This window comes from Ostrinia nubilalis, chromosome Z, assembly GCF_963855985.1.
Source record: "Ostrinia nubilalis chromosome Z, ilOstNubi1.1, whole genome shotgun sequence".
Lineage (NCBI taxonomy): Eukaryota > Metazoa > Arthropoda > Insecta > Lepidoptera > Crambidae > Ostrinia > Ostrinia nubilalis.
Window position 1 is genome coordinate 20,942,589 of NC_087119.1, and position 18,602 is coordinate 20,961,190.

Genomic DNA, 18,602 nt, shown 5'->3' on the forward strand with positions numbered 1-18,602 from the left:
TGAGTATTATCATTACATGCTAAATCATCCATGCATGAGTGCACACGCATACTAAATACAATAATGACGCTCAAATTGCTCGGATCAAACTCTCTGCACCCCGCGCTTTCCTCGACCAAAACTTGGTTGGGCGCATCTTCGTGGATGAAACGATCTATAAAGTTATATTTCTGAACTTCATGCTAAAGGTAATAAGGTTCTCTGAATATTTGGAAAAGTTTTTCCTTGACACTGTATTTTGGCCGCCGAACTTTTCTTAAATTCGCACCTAATGTTCTCGATAATTTAAGAAACAACATGCGTATGATATACACACAATAGAATATCTTATACCAGACCACAAAAAGTTCGTTGTCAACAATAAGGGTGACTATATCGTGTTCACATCCTACCTACCTGGGTTCTGGTCATCGATTTAAGATTTTTTGTTTCTTGTCTAGTCAGCGACTTATTGGTCACTTACGACGCATCCCACACGCGATCCACTCGTTTAGGTTATAAATATTCTATTAAATACATTATTACCCACAAAAATAAAAGCATAACGTAGGCGCACTGTATTTACCTTGTTCTTAAAAAGCATCAAAACCCGGATCAGGGTAACCATATTCTATTTAGCAGTACATATAGGTAATTTAGATCTTATTTTGTTTTTATACCGAAGTCAAAAAATAAATAGGTTTCACGGGTGCACCTGCCTAATGTAAAAACATTTCATCCATTGACTTTGAGTTATAAAACCACATGACAATGGGTCTTAGTGCAATATGACAGTTTCAAAGTAGTCTAGTAACCACAAGCTATCTGCTTGTAGTCGTGCCGTTCAAAGGCTCTCAACACATAATTAATATGTCGTAAAGTCTCCGCAAAGCGATCGTTCATAGTGTCAGATATCATTAAGCATTATCTACGAGTATTATGTAAGAAAGTGCATCTGTGCCAAATATTGGCCCTTTTACTGAGCTTAGAGCACACTCGGTGAGAAAATGTATTTGAATATTCACGTAGTTCTTCTGATAAAATATTTCATGAATTCGCATCCCTTGGGACATTTGATTCGCCGCTGCACTGCAATATTTCCGAACTCGTTTATCACTTACCGCACCCCAAATGCCTCCAACTTGGATATCATCCATCGCTCTTTTAACAATAAACACTGTTTCAAAACTAATCTTCTAAAGAGGAATTGAAAGGACCTCACTGTTACAGACAAATACACCTTGTCGCGTCTGTGAATAGACTAAAAACTTTTCTTTAATACTTTGACAAAACTTTCTACAGTATGAAGCATTTTCTTTCCTTGAATGTAAAAATAGTCACTTAGTAAGTACAGCTTTATAACGTGAGAATACTGGCAGATGAATACAAAAGCTTAAGAAACATCGGGGCATGAGTTTGATGTAGACAACGTCATAATCGGACTAGTGTGCACTTGTAAAGTTCTTGCGGGGTACTAAAACAAGTTATAACAGCACCTTCACTCTCGAGTTGGTCTGTGAACCGCATCAGTAACTATACCCGATAGAATGCAGCTCAGATTTTCCCTCAATCGACCTCCTCTCAGATTTCAGCTTCCTTTGAACTCCCAGTTGGCGTTAATTCCAGGAATTGATTCGCGGTGGGAGCATAGTATAACAAGGAATAGTAAAACAGGTTTGTAAACTTGCGCCCCGATTGTGTTCCTACACTATTTAGAAGCACATTTACGGATAAATGTAACTTTGCAAACACTACTCACACAAACATTTTTATGCATGATCATATTTGTTAGTGAGTTTTTTGTATTTATTAAAAAATACCTTCTTAAAAATACCTTATTATTAATAGTCACGAATTTTAGCTTCACATATTTTGATATACTTGAATTTTGGTATTTGAATACATCGGCATCCCCCTTAGCTAGGCGCAGACCACCAATTTTTGTCGGCCGATAGTTTAGTCGGGCAGTTAATCAGTATGGAGATGTATGAAAATGCGCACATTACACCGATTTGGTATCAGCCGATTCTTACTACAAATTAAAATCGTACCAAACTATCGGCGAATATAAGTCGGTGGTCTACGCCTAGGCTTAATACAAATTATTCACTAGTTTAAATTGACATTATATTCATCGAGCTTTTAACTTTTTCGGTACAGGTATAATTTGAAATAACCGAAACGGAAAATCAGTCTCGATTATGCATTTATTCTATTAGTCATACTACTATAGCCTTTCTCTTTTTACTGTGGCCTTGGTATCGTGAGGTGTCTAGCACTTGACACTGAAACGTTTCAGAAGAAATCGAGACTCACTCGATTACGACTTGAGGATTTAATCGAGTTTAGGACTTCAGTGCTTAGTACGTTTCAAGTATTATATTGCACCACGCTTTGCTCTTGGATTAGGTATCTGCCGGTTTCGTTTAGAGCTTGTACAAAATTATGTTATTATATTATGCGCAATTAAATAGTCTCTCCAGAAGACCTTCACAAGATCGTCGGTCCACCTAGTGGGAGACCTGCACACACACGTCTTCTGGCTCGATGCCGATTCCAGCTGGATGCAGGCAGCATAGGAGCCGTCATTGTAGAAATCTATAGGAGATGCCCTTTTATCCTTGAAAATAGAAAACAACGTCGCTCCATTTGTCTGTACGCAAATCTTTTAACTATGCAGCGGATTCTGAATGCAACTTTCATCAATGAACAAAATAATTCAAGAGGAAGGCTTATATGTACATAATTCGTTAAGGTTGTATGTAAATTGGTGTCATAATCACATGTATATTAAAACCAAACTACGATGTATGTAGATCTAGTAGAGACAAAAGATCGTGTTAAATAATATTATACACTCAACATCAAATAAACCGCACCTTCCGCGACGCGAACTTTAAAGATTTTCTTCTGACACAATCATAGTGCCCCAACGATATTGGTGTTATTTGAAAGCCCAATAAATATTCTTAAAGAAAAACACATTTAATTTCTAAATAAATGATTAACATATACCATAAATGTGTCTTGAAAAAACACCTCACTTTGGGGTCACCTCTGGGATCAATTACACCAATTTTTATGGTTATAAAACCAAATAATGATCTCACGTGTGCTGTTTAACAGATGGATAGCGATTATTCCCAACTTAACAGTTTTATAGCCATAAAAGTTGGCTCAAGCGTAACTACCTATTTTTTTAAGAAGTGACTCTGGAATTCTGGATCCTTCTAAAGACACATTTTTGGGGTAAAAACCTTTCCTTAAATGAAATGAAGTTTAGAACTAGGCTTTTAAATGGTGCCAATATTGGTGGGAAGTGGGGATGCATACGTTTGAAAGTGCTTGTAGCGGGAGGTGCGATTTATTTGATGTCGAGTGTAGTAAAAAAAACCACAAGGGACTCGTGCTAAATATTATTAAAGCGTTGATTGCATTATTCAAAGGCAGAAATTTTCTTCTGACGGCCGCAGCTGCTTTTATCTTGGAAATGCCAATGCAATGCTAAAAACAACTGCAGAGGATTAACGAGAAAGGATGATGGGCACAAATGTATGGAAAGTGGTACCCGCTCCAATAGCTATAACCAATATATATTTTAAAAGGCCTTTAGATGTAGGTAAATGTCTGCTATGGGGCCAGATCTAATTCACGTTTTGGAAGCAGTAATTCCACTAAGTATTATAATGAAAGTATAACACAATCATCCATGTATACGAGTATGTATTATGACTACAATCTATTAATATAACTAAAAGAAGCATTGAAAAGGAAAGGATTATACCTACGATGAACTACCCAAGCTATTAGACCTTTATTCGCTTTCATCATCATCATCGTGATCATTTTAGCCATAGGACGTCCAGTTGAACATAGGCCTCCCCCAATGATTTCCACAATGGTCGGTTGGTGGCGGCCTGCATCCAGCGCCTTCCCGCTACCTTTGTGAGGTCGTCGGTCCATCTTGTGGGTGGACTTGTTGGGTCTTGTGGGTTTATTCGCTTTAGCAACCCATAATAAAACCCTTAAGAAGTAATAAAACTTTAACCCCTTTATTAATAAAAGTTACACCCTAGTTGAACTCTGGCTTAAATTGTCATTTGGTATGGAAATGTCATTTTAATCCAAGGTTCTTCCTAGGTGTAACTTTTTATTAATAAGGGGGTAGTACTTCTTTAAATAAAAATATTTATTTCACAATCATCCCCATCAATAATTATAGAGTTAAGGAAGGATGCTGGAACAGTAAACCCTTCCTGACTCGCATAACCTAAGTACCATACGATGGACACGTATGATACTTCTTCTTTTTCTTTCTCGGTCTCTTCCTCCCTCACTGATGAGGATCGCAACCACAGATAGTGTTCCTCCACAGACTGCGGTCATAAGCTGTGTGGACCGCACGATGCAAACTCCCGCCCACCGTCTTCCTCACCGCGTTCGACCATCTCGTCGGTGCCCTGCCCCGAGTGCGTCCCCCTTCATACTGTATGATACTTAGGTTACACAAAAAGTATCTTTATCTTCGAACGCAACCAGATCTGAGGCTGGTGGCCATAGTAAATGTTGTTCGTCTTGGTAAGACCTTTCAAATGACACTACAAACATTACTATTGGAGCCGGGTACCATTCTGCAAAAAAGTATGTATATCTTCGTACACAACCAGATCTGAGGCTGGTGGTCATAGTAAAAGTTGTTCATCTTGGTAAGACCTTTCAAACGATACTAGACTCATATCTGTTGGAAGTATACTAATAAAAGAGGGAATTATTTCAATTAAACGGTTTATTGACGTCGACACGGACGGACGGACAGATCACAGAGAATACAGAGTTAGCATCATAGACAAAAGTATTAACTTTTTTACTATGGCAAAGGGCGGTGTTTATTTAAATCCTACATCCTCCCTTAAACACAAACCCATTTGCGATACACAGTATTCTAATTTTGCATGCGTCGTTGCCTTGGTAAGTGCATCTGCAACCATCATGTTGGTTTGTATATAGCGAACATCAATCACTCCACTTAGTACCTTGTCTCGGACAAAATGGTGCCTCACGTCAATGTGTTTTGTTCTGGCATGATATCCATCGGTACCTGCAAGCTTGATTGAGCTCTGGTTATCGCTATAAATAACCATCGGTTCACTCTTCAACTGTGGCCAAAATGTTTCTTGAAGTTGTCTCAGCCACAAAGCTTCTTGTACACACGATGACAGCGACATGTACTCCGCTTCAGTCGTAGATAACGCTACAGTAGGTTGCCGCCTCGAGTTCCAGCTAATCATTCCTCCCTGAAACAAGAATGTGTAACCTGTGCAAGAGCGCCGATCATCTTCTGAGCTGGCCCAGTCTGAGTCACAGTAGCCATGCGTCATTGTCTCCTCTGGATTCTTCTTATAACTCAGTTTGAAGTCTTGAGTACCCTTCAAATAACGCATCACTCGTTTCAAAGCAGCCCAGTGTTGCTGTTGAGGTTTTGTGTTGTACTTACTCAACATATTGATCACAAAACTAATATCGGGCCTAGTGACCTGTGAAATATATAATAAACATCCAATTACTTCCTGATAAGGAATGTCTTTCAATATCTTACTTTCTTCAGTATTTTCTATTCCTTGAAACTTGAAGTTTGGATCAATTGGAGTTTTTACAGTTTTGCAATCAGCCATTCCATATTTGCTCAATAAGGTAAACGGCTACTAGTTCGTGATAGTACGTAAGTTCGTAAGTTTTTTTTCTAGCTCAAATAATAAGCAAATGGAATATTATTTATTAAAATTCTTCATTACCACAAAAACTCTATTATTTAAGCTATCTAAAAAACCAAGTACCAACATTGTGGCTCCAAAAATAAGGGCAATACGAAGCTTCAAACTCTCAGAGAGCCAAAAACAGCCGTGCGGCGTGCAAAGGTTGCTCTCACCCTAAGGTTAGCGCTCCAACTTCTTAAGCTTATAGAAAGGCGAAGGAACGCCCATTTGAATAAAACTTGTATTAGTGGTTTCATGTGTTCCTTGACAATTGATTTGGCTTAGAAAAAAGTTATAAGAAAACGTAGAATTCCTTTAAAATTGCGATTAATTGACTCACGAAATAGCGTACATATTATTTTTCGGGTGTCCCCTATTTCGTGACACTACCGAATCAAGGATATTATGGATAACATTTTGATGCTTGGTTTTTAAATAATTATTTATGATAATTTAAATGTAAGTTATGAAACAAATAATGCATTTATTTAAGTTTCTCATGACCTAAATTCGGTATATGTTTCGTTCACTAGAATTTATATGACACGAGTTTGAAGTTCACATAAATGACCAATTTTAAGATAAATTAGCATAAGTACTACCAGTGCAATTTTGGTTTTAATTCGATTTGTTTTATTTATCTTTGTTTATTTGTGTAATATATGGGATAAATAATAGTTAATTGACACAATTTGACAAAAATCCATGAATTTTACTTGGGGAATTTGGAATAATCAATATCACGAAACAAGAAACCGTATTAATGTTACTTTTTTCCAAGTTCGTGATATATAAATGTATAGTGTTAGGTACTTTTATGATACATACCATCAAAGAAATCGACATATTTTTTAGTTTTTTTTAATACTGACCTACCTACTACCTAGATAAAAAAATTATTAATTACTTACTTTTTTTATGAATCATTGGCGTATCTGGGGTTATTTTTAGGGGGGGCTACCCTCACTTGAAGCAGCTCCAGAGATGGGATTAGGGGGAAGGGGGGGCGCCAGCCGCCCCCCCCCCCCTTCCACATTTCTAATGGCTTGTATAAATATTTTCACATACTTATCGTCAGAAATAACAAATCAAAATTTCATGGGTACGAAGGGGGGGGGGGGGCACCCCCCCCCACATTTCTAATGGTTATATAAATATTTTCACATATTGTTAGAATTAACAAATCAAAATTTTATACGTAGGTACGTACCTAGCTAGACTCATTATTTCTCATAAATATTTCAGGTAAGTAATATCGTCAATTTCACACAATTCATTTATTCTAAATGTATATTTTCGTTTTTAAATTTATTAAACCCTTAATCATTATTAAAATATCCTAACTCAATCCATAAAACCTTATCCCGAAATAGGGGACATGAGTTCACGAACTTAGAATCAGAGCAAAATTTTATCACGAAACAGGATCCAAACAAGAGGTCCACAGAACAATTAATATTAAAAAAAGTTCAAACTGTATAACTATAATTTATGTATTAACTTACTGTCAAAAGACCAAAGTTTAGCATACAAAAGCTTTCATACTGATATCATGCTTGGTTATTTTTAAATAAAATGTTAAAGTCGTAAGTGCCTTAATATACCGAAGTAGGGGGCACTTACCTTACCTCCTGTATATATTTTCTTTGATCTAAATACAGAGTGCCTTTATTTCTATCTCTTTCTACATGTATTCCAAGACAGTACTTCAGTTCACCTAAATCCTTCATTTTTAACTTGCTGAATAACTGTTCCTTAATACGCGCCTTACTATCTTGATTATTTGTGAACAAAATAATATCATCTACATGAATAGCCATAAAAGTCATGTCATTTTCATTCACAATGTTATAGTAGATACAAGGATCACATTTAGCTTGTAAAAGACCCAATTCTTTTAATGCTGCATCAAGCTTCTTGTTCCACTGCCTGCTAGCCTGTTTCAATCCATATAGAGACTTTTTCAGTCGACAAACTTTCTCACTATCTGTACTATCAGTGTTGTCATACATAGGAGGCATTTTCATGTAAATCTCCTCCTCTATGTCTCCTTGGAGAAACGCTGATACGGCATCCATTTGCCACATATCCATATCGTACTTGGCAGACAGAGCAAACAAATATCTAAGCGAAGTCGTTCTTACCACTGGTGAAAATACTTCCGTGTAATCAATGCCGGGTTTTTGAGAACAGCCCTTGACCACAAGCCTTGCTTTGTATTTAACAATTTCTCCTTTCTCATTCGTCTTCGTCTTAAAAACCCACTTACATGGTATTGCACGTTTGCCAGCTGGTAGCGAAGTAATTTCCCAACTTTTATTTTCTAATAAAGACTTGTACTCTTCATTCATAGCATCCTTCCAAAATTCAGCCTTAGTACTTGCCATAGCTTCTTTCACAGTTTGTGGATCTGAAATTGGCATAACACACATGAAATTATTGCCTTGAAGGTTGCGTCTCTGGTGTGACCTCAAAGTGATATTTCTTTCAAAACTACTCTCCTCAGTATCATCACTTGTATCAGGGTAATAGGTCTCATCATCCGACCTTCCATTATCACAACTGTAAATTGATGTGTCAGTCGTACTAGTTTCCGCTTCAATTTGAACGCTATCCTCTTCATTTGTTAGAGTGTTATTTATTTCGGTACTATTCTGTGAATCTGAACAATCATTGTTTGTATCCAGGGGAATATTAACACACTGTGTCAATGATGCAGGTTCCGGTGTAATATTTTCAGTTTCAAGATCTTTTTCTATAAATATTACATCCCTGCTAATGACAATCTTTTTGTTAATAGGATCAAACAGTCTATACCCCTTTGTGTTCTCACAGTATCCAACAAATATTAGTTCACGTGATTTACGATCCCATTTCTGTCGAATTTGTTTAGGAACGTGTACCATGGCCTTAGTGCCAAAAATCCTTAGATGTGAAATATTTGGTTTCTTACCAGTCCATTTTTCGTATGGTGTTACCTCACCCAGTACTCGTGACGGCGATCTGTTGATGACATGAGCTGCAGCAGCAACAGCCTCAGCCCAAAAAGTTTTCTTCAGCTTTGCTTCAAATAGCATGCACTTTGCACGCTCGACAAGAGACCTGTTCATCCGCTCGGCCAACCCGTTCTGCTCAGGTGAGTACGGAGAGCTCGTCTGATGTTTGATGCCGGAAACTGCTAGAAAGTTAGTAAAATCCTGGTTACAATACTCCTTCCCATTGTCACTTCTCAAAATTTTGATTTTCTTGTCCAATTCATTTTCAACTTCTTGTTTATACTTTTGAAATACCGATCGAATGTCAGTTTTGCTCTTCAAAAAGTATACATAAACTTTGCGTGAAAAATCGTCTATGAAGGTTATAAAATACTTTCCTCCTCCAGCCGATGTCGTTTCCATTGGACCGCATAAGTCGGTATGTATTATTTCCAACAGCGCATTTGCCCTCGAACCAGAATGGGGAAACGGTGATCGAGTTTGTTTAGCTTCACAACATGTGACACAAACATTATCAGCTTCCTTGTTACTGATAGTTATACCTTCAGCACATACCTCTAATCTCCTCACATCAGCCATGTTTAGGTGCCCCATCCTCTTATGCCATGTAGTAATATCTACCTTACTCTCATTATGAGAAACTGTATATGCACTATCTGTAACAGTATTAAGTTTATACATGTTATTGCATAAATTCGCAGTTGCTACCAGAGTCTTGTTGGCATTGAATATGTTGCAGCCCGTGTCAGTGAACTCTACCTTACAGCCACTCTTGGTCAGTTGACTAACCGACAAAAGGTTTGTACTCAGATCAGGAATATACAAGACATTTCTCACCTGGATTGGATTCTCATTCTTGCAATAACGGGTCTGTATATTTACTTTACCCATACTGTGCACGGAGACTGAGTCACTGTTCGCCACCATTATTTTATTAATCGGAGGTGCTTGCAGGTCATACATCCAATTAGAGCGTCTTGACATATGCATAGTAGCTCCCGAGTCAACATACCAGTCGTCCTGATTTGACATGCTGAAAGCTGAAAAAACGGCTGAAAAGGTGTTATGATTATTCTTGTTATCATTATTCTTCACTGTAGTAGCTTTGCATTGGCTCTTGTAATGCCCATAATTGTTACACTTAAAGCAGCGGGGACCTTTTCCTTTTGGCTTTGTGTTAGAGATATTCTTGTGCTTTGTATAGAATGCAGAAGACTCGGAGACTTTCACTTCTTGTAAAAGTTTTGTCTTCACAAAATCTGATGAAATCTTTATGCAGGAACTTTCCAGACCCATGATCATCGGTTTATAATTATCCGGTAAACCTGCCAGCATGAGTGTTCCCAGCCATTCATCACCAACTTCGAAGCCGATATTCCGTAACTTGTACGCAGTACTCATAATCTTATTAACGTATTCCTCGATACTGGAGCAGTTGTCTAGGGTGGTGTTTATCAGATCCTTCAATAATCCGACTTTTCGAGATAGCCCGGAGTCCTCAAATGCAACCTCAAGTCTTTTCCACACCTCTCTGGCGGACGAAGCACTTTCAATATGCACGAAATTTATTGGTTCTACCAACAAAATCAATTTCGACTTGGCTTTGATATCTTTCTTCGGATCAACGTTGATTCCTGGATCAACACACTCCCATAAATCATCGTGTTCTAGATACGATTTAACTGCAAACTTCCATGTCGAGTAATTTTCCCGACCGGCCAATTTTTCCAGTTGAAGGTTCGCGGTAGCCATTTTCGATCGGGAAAAATTTTCAGAATATTACTTCGAAATGTGATTCTCCGATTTATCTCAATAAATTGTCGAAATTCTCCCTTTCACTACGGGTATACGGGACGGCCCATAACCTGTTGGAAGTATACTAATAAAAGAGGGAATTATTTCAATTAAACGGTTTATTGACGTCGACAATAAACCGTTTAATTGAAATAATTCATATCAATAACATATTACTCCATTAGATATCACTAAAACTTTTAATCTTTTAAACGTAAAGAGTACCTACAACTGATATCTGGGGCATCTCTGTCAAGATAGTCAAACACATTATTGATATAATTTCCCCACAGTTAGCGATAATATTCAATAATTGCATAGAGAAGGGAATCTTCCCCGACCTCATGAAACATAGTAGACTAATGCTATTATTTAAGTCTGGTAGCAAAACCGACCCTGGCAATTATAGACCCATTTCTATCTTGCCCGCTCTGAGCAAGATTTTTGAAAAAATCATACAGGAGCAACTTATGATTCACTTTGGCTCTAATAAACTATTTCATAGTGAACAATATGGTTTCACCAAGGGTCGTTCCACCACCGATGCAGAGGTTGCACTACTTAAACATATCTTCGAGGCTTGGGAGAATTCTCAAAATGCACTAGGGGTCTTCTGTGATCTCTCAAAAGCTTTTGACTGCGTAGAACATCAAACGCTAATTCGCAAACTGCACTATTATGGGGTAAAGGACTCGGCTTTGGATTTAATACAATCCTATTTAAACTTTAGAGTTCAAAAAGTTGACATAAATGGTGTTTTGTCTTCTGGGTCACCTGTGAAAATGGGAGTTCCGCAGGGGTCCATTCTGGGTCCATTCTTGTTTCTTATATACATTAATGATCTACCATATTTTGTTAAGGACTCTTGCGAAATCGTGTTATTTGCTGATGACACATCTTTGATTTTTAATATCGATAGAAGTAAAAATAACTTTGACGATGTAAATAATGCACTAACAAGAGTTTTAAGTTGGTTCACTACAAATAATTTACAACTCAATGCAAAGAAAACAAAATGTATAAAATTCTCTTTGCCTAACGTAAAAACAGTTAGTACACAAATAGAACTTAATAATAATGCAATCGATCTGGTAGACTCTACTGTATTTCTGGGAATTACCCTGGATTCAAAACTCCAGTGGGGCCCCCATATAGAAACTCTGGCGGGAAAGCTCAGCTCAGCGGCTTTTGCAATAAAAAGGATACGGTCATTAACCGATGTTTCAACAGCTCGCTTAGTCTACTTTAGCTACTTTCATAGCCTAATGTCATATGGAATCATGCTATGGGGCAAAGCTGCAGATTTTGAAACAATATTTATTTTGCAAAAACGTGCGATAAGATACTTGTATAAAATGAAAGCAAGAGCATCCCTTAGAGAATTGTTTAAAGAAATTGGCATTCTCACGGCCGCTTCACAATACATCTTAAACTGTAATCTATTTATTCAAAAAAATATTACTGAATTCAAAAAGAAAAGTGATATTCACCAAATTAACACTAGAAATAAAAATAAATTGGCTATACCCGCTTTTAGACTTAATAAAGTGTTTGCTACTTTTATGGGACAAGGTATCCATTTTTATAACAAAGTCCCTGATAAATATAAAGAGCTACCGTATAATAAATTTAAAGATATAGTTAAAGATCACATGCTTAAAAAAGCCTATTATACAACTCGAGATTTTCTTAATGATAAGTCATCCTGGGAGTAGGATTATGGTCCTCTCATGCTCGCACTAAAAAGAATTAAAATGAAAAGTAATGTATAAACTAATAATAATTTCTCAAATGTTATAGTGTCATGCTTCTCAATCTGGACTGTTACTTAGCTTTATTATTAGTTTTTTTTTAAAGAGATAACTTGGAATTGTCATTCTCACTAAAATGTCTCTGGGGTGGTGGCGTAGTGAGGCGGGTCGTTACATTCCCTCTAATATGGTCGAGTGAAGCGATGGCTGGTTCACTCGTCATGTCTGTGAACAAGCGCTGCTTTCGGGGACTGGTCAATCCAAGTTATTCAAATTTATGTATTCGAGTCATTTCTACTAGTATCTTAATATGTAAGTCTAGATATTAGCACGTCACTACCTTGTTTAATATACCACGCAATCTTGTATACCCATTCTTATAAAATACACCATACAAGAATGCATGGTAAATTCAGTGAACTGCTCCTGAATCGAATGTACCTACTACTACTATTTCTATTTATTTATATTAACCGGCAGACAGTGGTGACTGAGTTTGTTGCGGCGCTTCTTCTCAGCACTTGCCAAATGTTGGTCTCGAAGCGCTGGTAGGGTAAAAAGATTATGAGACATGTAGAGGCTCCTTAAGAGCAAAATGACGATTTGTAAGAACTATTTATTAGTACAAACAAATAAAGAAATTTTGACTTGACTTGACTTGACACGGACGGACGGACAGATCACAGAGAATACAGAGTTAGCATCATAGACAAAAGTATTAACTTTTTTACTATGACAAAGGGCGGTGTTTATTTAAATCCTACAATATCTATTGGAGCCGGGTACCATTTTGCCCATTGTCCTTTACTTTTCATTAATTTAATAAAAGCTTGGCTTCGGATGGTGGCATTTGTTCAATTGAAAAAACGGAAAATGGATTTCGAAATGCTAAAATAAGTAACGGGTTCGAGATATAAAATGAATCACTGGCGGTCATACTGTATTTTTATAGGATTTTCAATCAGTGGATTTTGCAGTGAAATCCCAGGCCATATTAAAAACTATTCCAATATCGCGGAATTAAGTTTTACCTTTAAATATATTTTAACATGAATATTGAAACTTTGCAAGTTTATTTTTTTTAAACTTAGTTTAGTGGAATATGAATATTAAATTTTAAATCTCAGATTCATAAAGTTCACAAACTGAAGGTAATTTGTAAATAAAATTGACCAACATGAATTAAACTAGACATAGAACTGATTCAATTTTATTTAACTTTGAAATCAAAGTCCTAAGCTGTATTCACGTCCTAAGGGTAAACAATTTGATGCTAAAGTTGGCACTAATTAGTAGACATCGATAATTGAGTCAACTATGCGGTTGGTTTGGGCGGGTGGTATTGAATAGGATTCAATTTTGGTCCCGCTCGGCGGACGTCCGGCGTCGCCGCAGCTACATCTAACTGGATGATGGGGAGCTTAATCCAATGAGGCAGCGCCATGGCTTGGGCGGCGTAATGACTAACTGTACGCGTATGCTCACCGCACGGTTTTGGTCAGGTGCATTTAGATGCTAGGCATTGTTACCAGTTACTGCCAACCGCACCTGTGCATATGGACATATTAGCTGTTCCCACGACTTCGTACGCGTGAAAATAGTTTTAATAATATTTCCCGTTTTTGCAACATTTTTCTTTGCTGCTCCATCTCTATTGGCTGTAAAGGTGATCTTTATAGCCTAAAGCCTTCCTCGATAAATGGGCTATCCAACAGTACTTAGTTCCTGGGATTAGCGCGTTCAATCAAACAAACAAAGTCTTCAGCTTTATAAGTATCTAATATTAGTAAGTACCTATAGATAAATGACTAGGTTATGTTCGTCGATACTTATTACATTCCATAATGAATAATAAAATTAATCATAACGTTTAATTACCTAATTCTACATAATGAATTTAATTAAAGAACAATAGGACAAATAGTCTACAACACTGTAGCACGTTAATACTTACCCTATACGATAGACCCTGTTAATATTTTAAGTATTTTTACTTATACTTCCAATAACAAAAAGCTACTAACTATAGACAATTATTCTGTTATCTAAGTTAGACCCAATTTCGGCTAAGCGAGTATTCTTGGCGAAGTAGGTTAGACTTAGTAATGCAGCCAAATATACTTATTTGTGTTCTTCGTCTTACATTTAGCAATATTCGCTTGATTTTGATCTAACAATATCCGAAGTGGGCTAGCTGTGTGACCTTATGACCCCACTATGTGCATTTAGTAAATACGCTTTCACACAGGTCATAGCTTGTATGGGTCCACACGAAATAAAACACACACCGGCCTATTGTTTTCGCTCTTGGGTTGAAATAAAGCACTTGTTCTACAAAATGTTTTTGTTGTGGGTGTTTCTTAAGTGTCTGCGGGTAGTTTTTAATTAACGCAAATTCGTTTTACGTTTATTTTGCTGTTATATTTTCGGTCAGGGGTGTTTTCTTATTTTAAATAAAGTATTTTACGAATAATACTTAGCTAATTGGACTAGTGTAAAGCCAAAGTGACCTTTGGTTTTTGTTTTCCAATTTTACTAAAAGCTTCTTTAAAATAGCTATGTATATTCATCAACCTTAAGACAGAAATCAAACCCTTTTCGTCTGAAAATAACCAATTATAAAGTATTAATGAACTGGAAACATTTCGTGTACATTTCATTCTGAGAAGCCGCCACAAGAACAGATCGTATTGCCTACGCTGAGGAAATCCAGAGCTAATCTTCCTTAAAAGCGAGAAACATAAACCACCAAGTGTTAATTTTATTAATCAACGTAAGATACTGTACAGCTGATCAATCATCAAATCATCATGCTTGGCGAGTGACCACTTTATTCTTTTACTAGCTTTTGCCCGAGGCTTCACCTGCGTGATATTTAGTGCCACAGATTCGCATAAACTATAGCCTATATATTAATCTGGGTTACAAATAATAATACTGTAAAGTTTCAACAAAATCGGTTCTGTAGATTTTGCGTGAAAAACTTTCGCCTTTATACTCGTATATATGTCACCGTAAAATTGTGAATTCCGTCAGATTATAATCTGACGTAGTTAAATTACAATCTAACCTAACCTAACCCACTGTTAGTTTACAATCTAACGCGTTATATTATAAACTGACAGAGTTCACAATTTTACGTTGACATATACATATATTACTTAGTAGGATGTAGGTACGTTAGCGAATTCGTCAGCAATTCAAACAAAATCAAGTGATTGTAAAAGGTATACTTTATAATCTTTTGGTTGAATACCTTGTTAAGCTGTCTAGTCCAGGGACATTGTTACGAACGGCCTCTTTTGATAGCGTTTATGGTTTATGCTTTTATATTTTTCTATATGTCACTTGTCATCTTTCTGTCTCTTCTATATCCCCGTATTCCTGTATCTTCCTTTTATCTTTTTAATTATATCGCTTTCCCTTCCTTGAGCCTGGGTATCATTTATCCCTTTTTATCCCAATTCTTAACATTTTTGGTCCTTCTTCCGGCAAAATTTTTTCCCTTAATTTTTTCGCTTACCAGCCATGATTACTCGGGCTCAAAGAAAAGCGCAAGATAATAAATCGGGTATGGCCGAGGCTAGGCAGCCCATACGGGGCTCCCCTCACGTTGCTGCACCCGACCCCGCACCAGTCGCGACCGCCCCCGCGGCGGCCGCCGACGCGGCATCTGTTACAGGATCGTCATCTTGTTCATCGGCCATCGTTCGGGCACGCACCCTCGCAGTGCAAGCTAAGTTTGCTCGCAGAGCTGCCGACGCAGCGCGAGCGCGCGCGGAAGAGGAACGCGTGCGTGCCGCAGAAGAAAGAGCGCGGTTAGAAGCTGCCGAAGCCGTGGCGAGTGAGCTTGAGCTGCAAGCGGAACTCGCTCATATAAAAGCCAGCTTCAGCCGATCTCGCTCCAGTCGTCACAGCAGCCGCAATCTTACGGAGTGGTTGGAGGATACGGCGCCTTCAAATCAGGCATCGTCTACCAGCAGGTTTGCCTCTCCGGGCGCGCCTATCTCTGCGTGCCCAGGTAAATCTGCTCTTGTTAACGTGCCTATTTCAGGACAACCTGGAGCTGCCACCGGGGATGCGCCTACCTCTGTGCATCCCGGCCGTTCCGTTTCTATGGTTGCCGCGCCCCTTGACCCAACCCTCCTGCCCGCCGGTCCCAGTGTCCCGGAGTGGTTAGAGGATACGGCGCCTTCAAATCAGGCATCGTCTACCAGCAGGTTTGCCTCTCCGGGCGCGCCTATCTCTGCGTGCCCAGGTAAATCTGCCCTTGCTAACGTGCCTGTTTCAGGACAACCTGGAGCTGCCACCGGGGATGCGCCTACCTCTGCGCATCCCGGCCGTTCCTTATCTAAGGTTGCTGCGCCCCTTGACCCAACCCTCCTGCCCGCCGGTCCCAGTGTCTCGGAGTGGTTAGAGGATACGGCCCCTTCAAATCAGGCATCGTCTACCAGCAGGTTTGCCTCTCCGGGCGCGCCTATCTCTGCGTGCCCAGGTAAATCTGCCCTTGCTAACGTGCCTATTTTAGGACAACCTGGAGCTGCCACCAGGGATGCGCCTACCTCTGCGCATCCCGGCCGTTCCATTTCTATGGTTGCCGCGCCCCTTGACTCAACCCTCCTGCTCGCCGGTCCCAGTATCCCGCAGGAACACGTGTTACCTGTCCGCACTTTATCTGAACGGCCCATAAACAAATCGTTGTGCACCACAGTCATCGGTTCTTCGCCATCTGTAAATAATCATCCATCACAATCTGTAATTATTAAACCAAATTGTAATTATTGTCAACAACAACATTTGATTGACAACTGTCATAAATTTCGTCATCTAGACATTATGTCAAAATTGAATTGGGTCCGTAAGGAAAAAGTTTGCACTCGGTGTTTGAAAAAAGGTTTACATACTTATAAGTCTACTAGGAAGTCGTACCTTCCTCATTTCGGTGTCTCTATCTTGAATCGGCCGGAAAAATTACGCGCTGTCGACGTCCCTTGTGCTCCTTCCAGTCTTAATTCTCCTCCATTATCTGGCCCAGGTCTGCTATCTTCGCACGATGATTTAATTTTCCGAGTTCGAGAGGATAGAGATTCCTGTTCAATTGCCATCAGGAGGGTTAAGATTGGATCTCAGGGCAAGGACGCGCGACACTTTTTATGCCGCGATCTTTTCTATTTGCCGTTTCGATCATCTTTAGTGCTGCATGAGGTGCAAAAGCGAGCGCATTTAAAAGGCATTTGGGTCTCGATTATTCCGGAAGCAACCGCTCTTGTGCCTTCTGAGCTCAAGTTTGTAGATAGTAATTATGTAGATAGAAGTAATCTTTAGCAAATCATACGAGTTTTTGGTTTTATCCGGTATCCCATACCTGATCAGTAGGATTTCACTATTTCTTTTTTGAATATTTGGTTACTAAGGTCAACCAACACATTATCCCACTTCCAATTTAATTTCGTGTATTTGTTATGGTTCGGTACACTCGTTTCCATTAATATTAGAAACATTGTTATTTTTTAATTTAGAAAGACATTTACATTAGTCTTCATTTTTAGTTCTCACTTTTTGTTGGAAGTCGAAGAGGTTTCGTCATTAGCAACTTCCATTTGTATATTATAGGTATTTCCCATTAATTTCCATTATCTCACCTATAATATTTTTTTGTGTACGGATCCGTTCCGTTTCAGCCAATGGCTGCATTTTTTTGTTTCAATAACGATCGCGCATCAGTTCATCAGGTGCTTGTAAGGTAGAGCTAATGTGTGTAAACCTTGCACGCTCCTGGCATTTCAAACTGTGCAATCCTAAGTTTAAATTTATTTTTAATCTTTAACTTTGGCTACTCTAGTTTTTTTTATTTGTCTTAACTTTTGCAAAGTAAAATTTCGACGTGTGGTTTTGATTTAATACCAAGATGGTTATTGTGGCTCTCGGTAGTATCTTACTGCTTTTGAAAATTGGATGGACCCTTCTGTCGTCTTGAGTGGAAGTCTTGGGTGGAACGCATCGAGCTAGTGGATTGCTGACGTGTCATTATCACCAACGCCTTGCTCACGGCATACCAATATGGTCGTTGATGAGACTTTGGATACTGAAGCTCCATCGGATTTACGGCTCGTTATCTTTAATTTCGTCATATCCAGAAAGGGACCGTTCGTAGCCAGTTGATGCCAATGGTAGCCGCTGCAGCGTTGACACTCCGAAATGGTTGGAGAATACGGCGCCTTCAAGTCGGGCATCACATATCTACAGCTCTGCCTCTCCGGGCGCGCCTATCTCTGCGTGCCCAGGTAGACCTGCTACTTCAAGTGTACCCGATTTGCAATCTGGAGCTG

At 38.6% G+C, this 18,602-nt stretch overlaps 1 protein-coding gene across 1 annotated transcript in view; it reads left to right on the forward strand.

The window, feature by feature from the left end:
• The window catches only part of LOC135086564 (protein nervous wreck), a 152,201-nt gene that overhangs the window by 96,497 nt on the left and 37,102 nt on the right, over positions 1-18,602 (forward strand). The window lies entirely within an intron of this gene.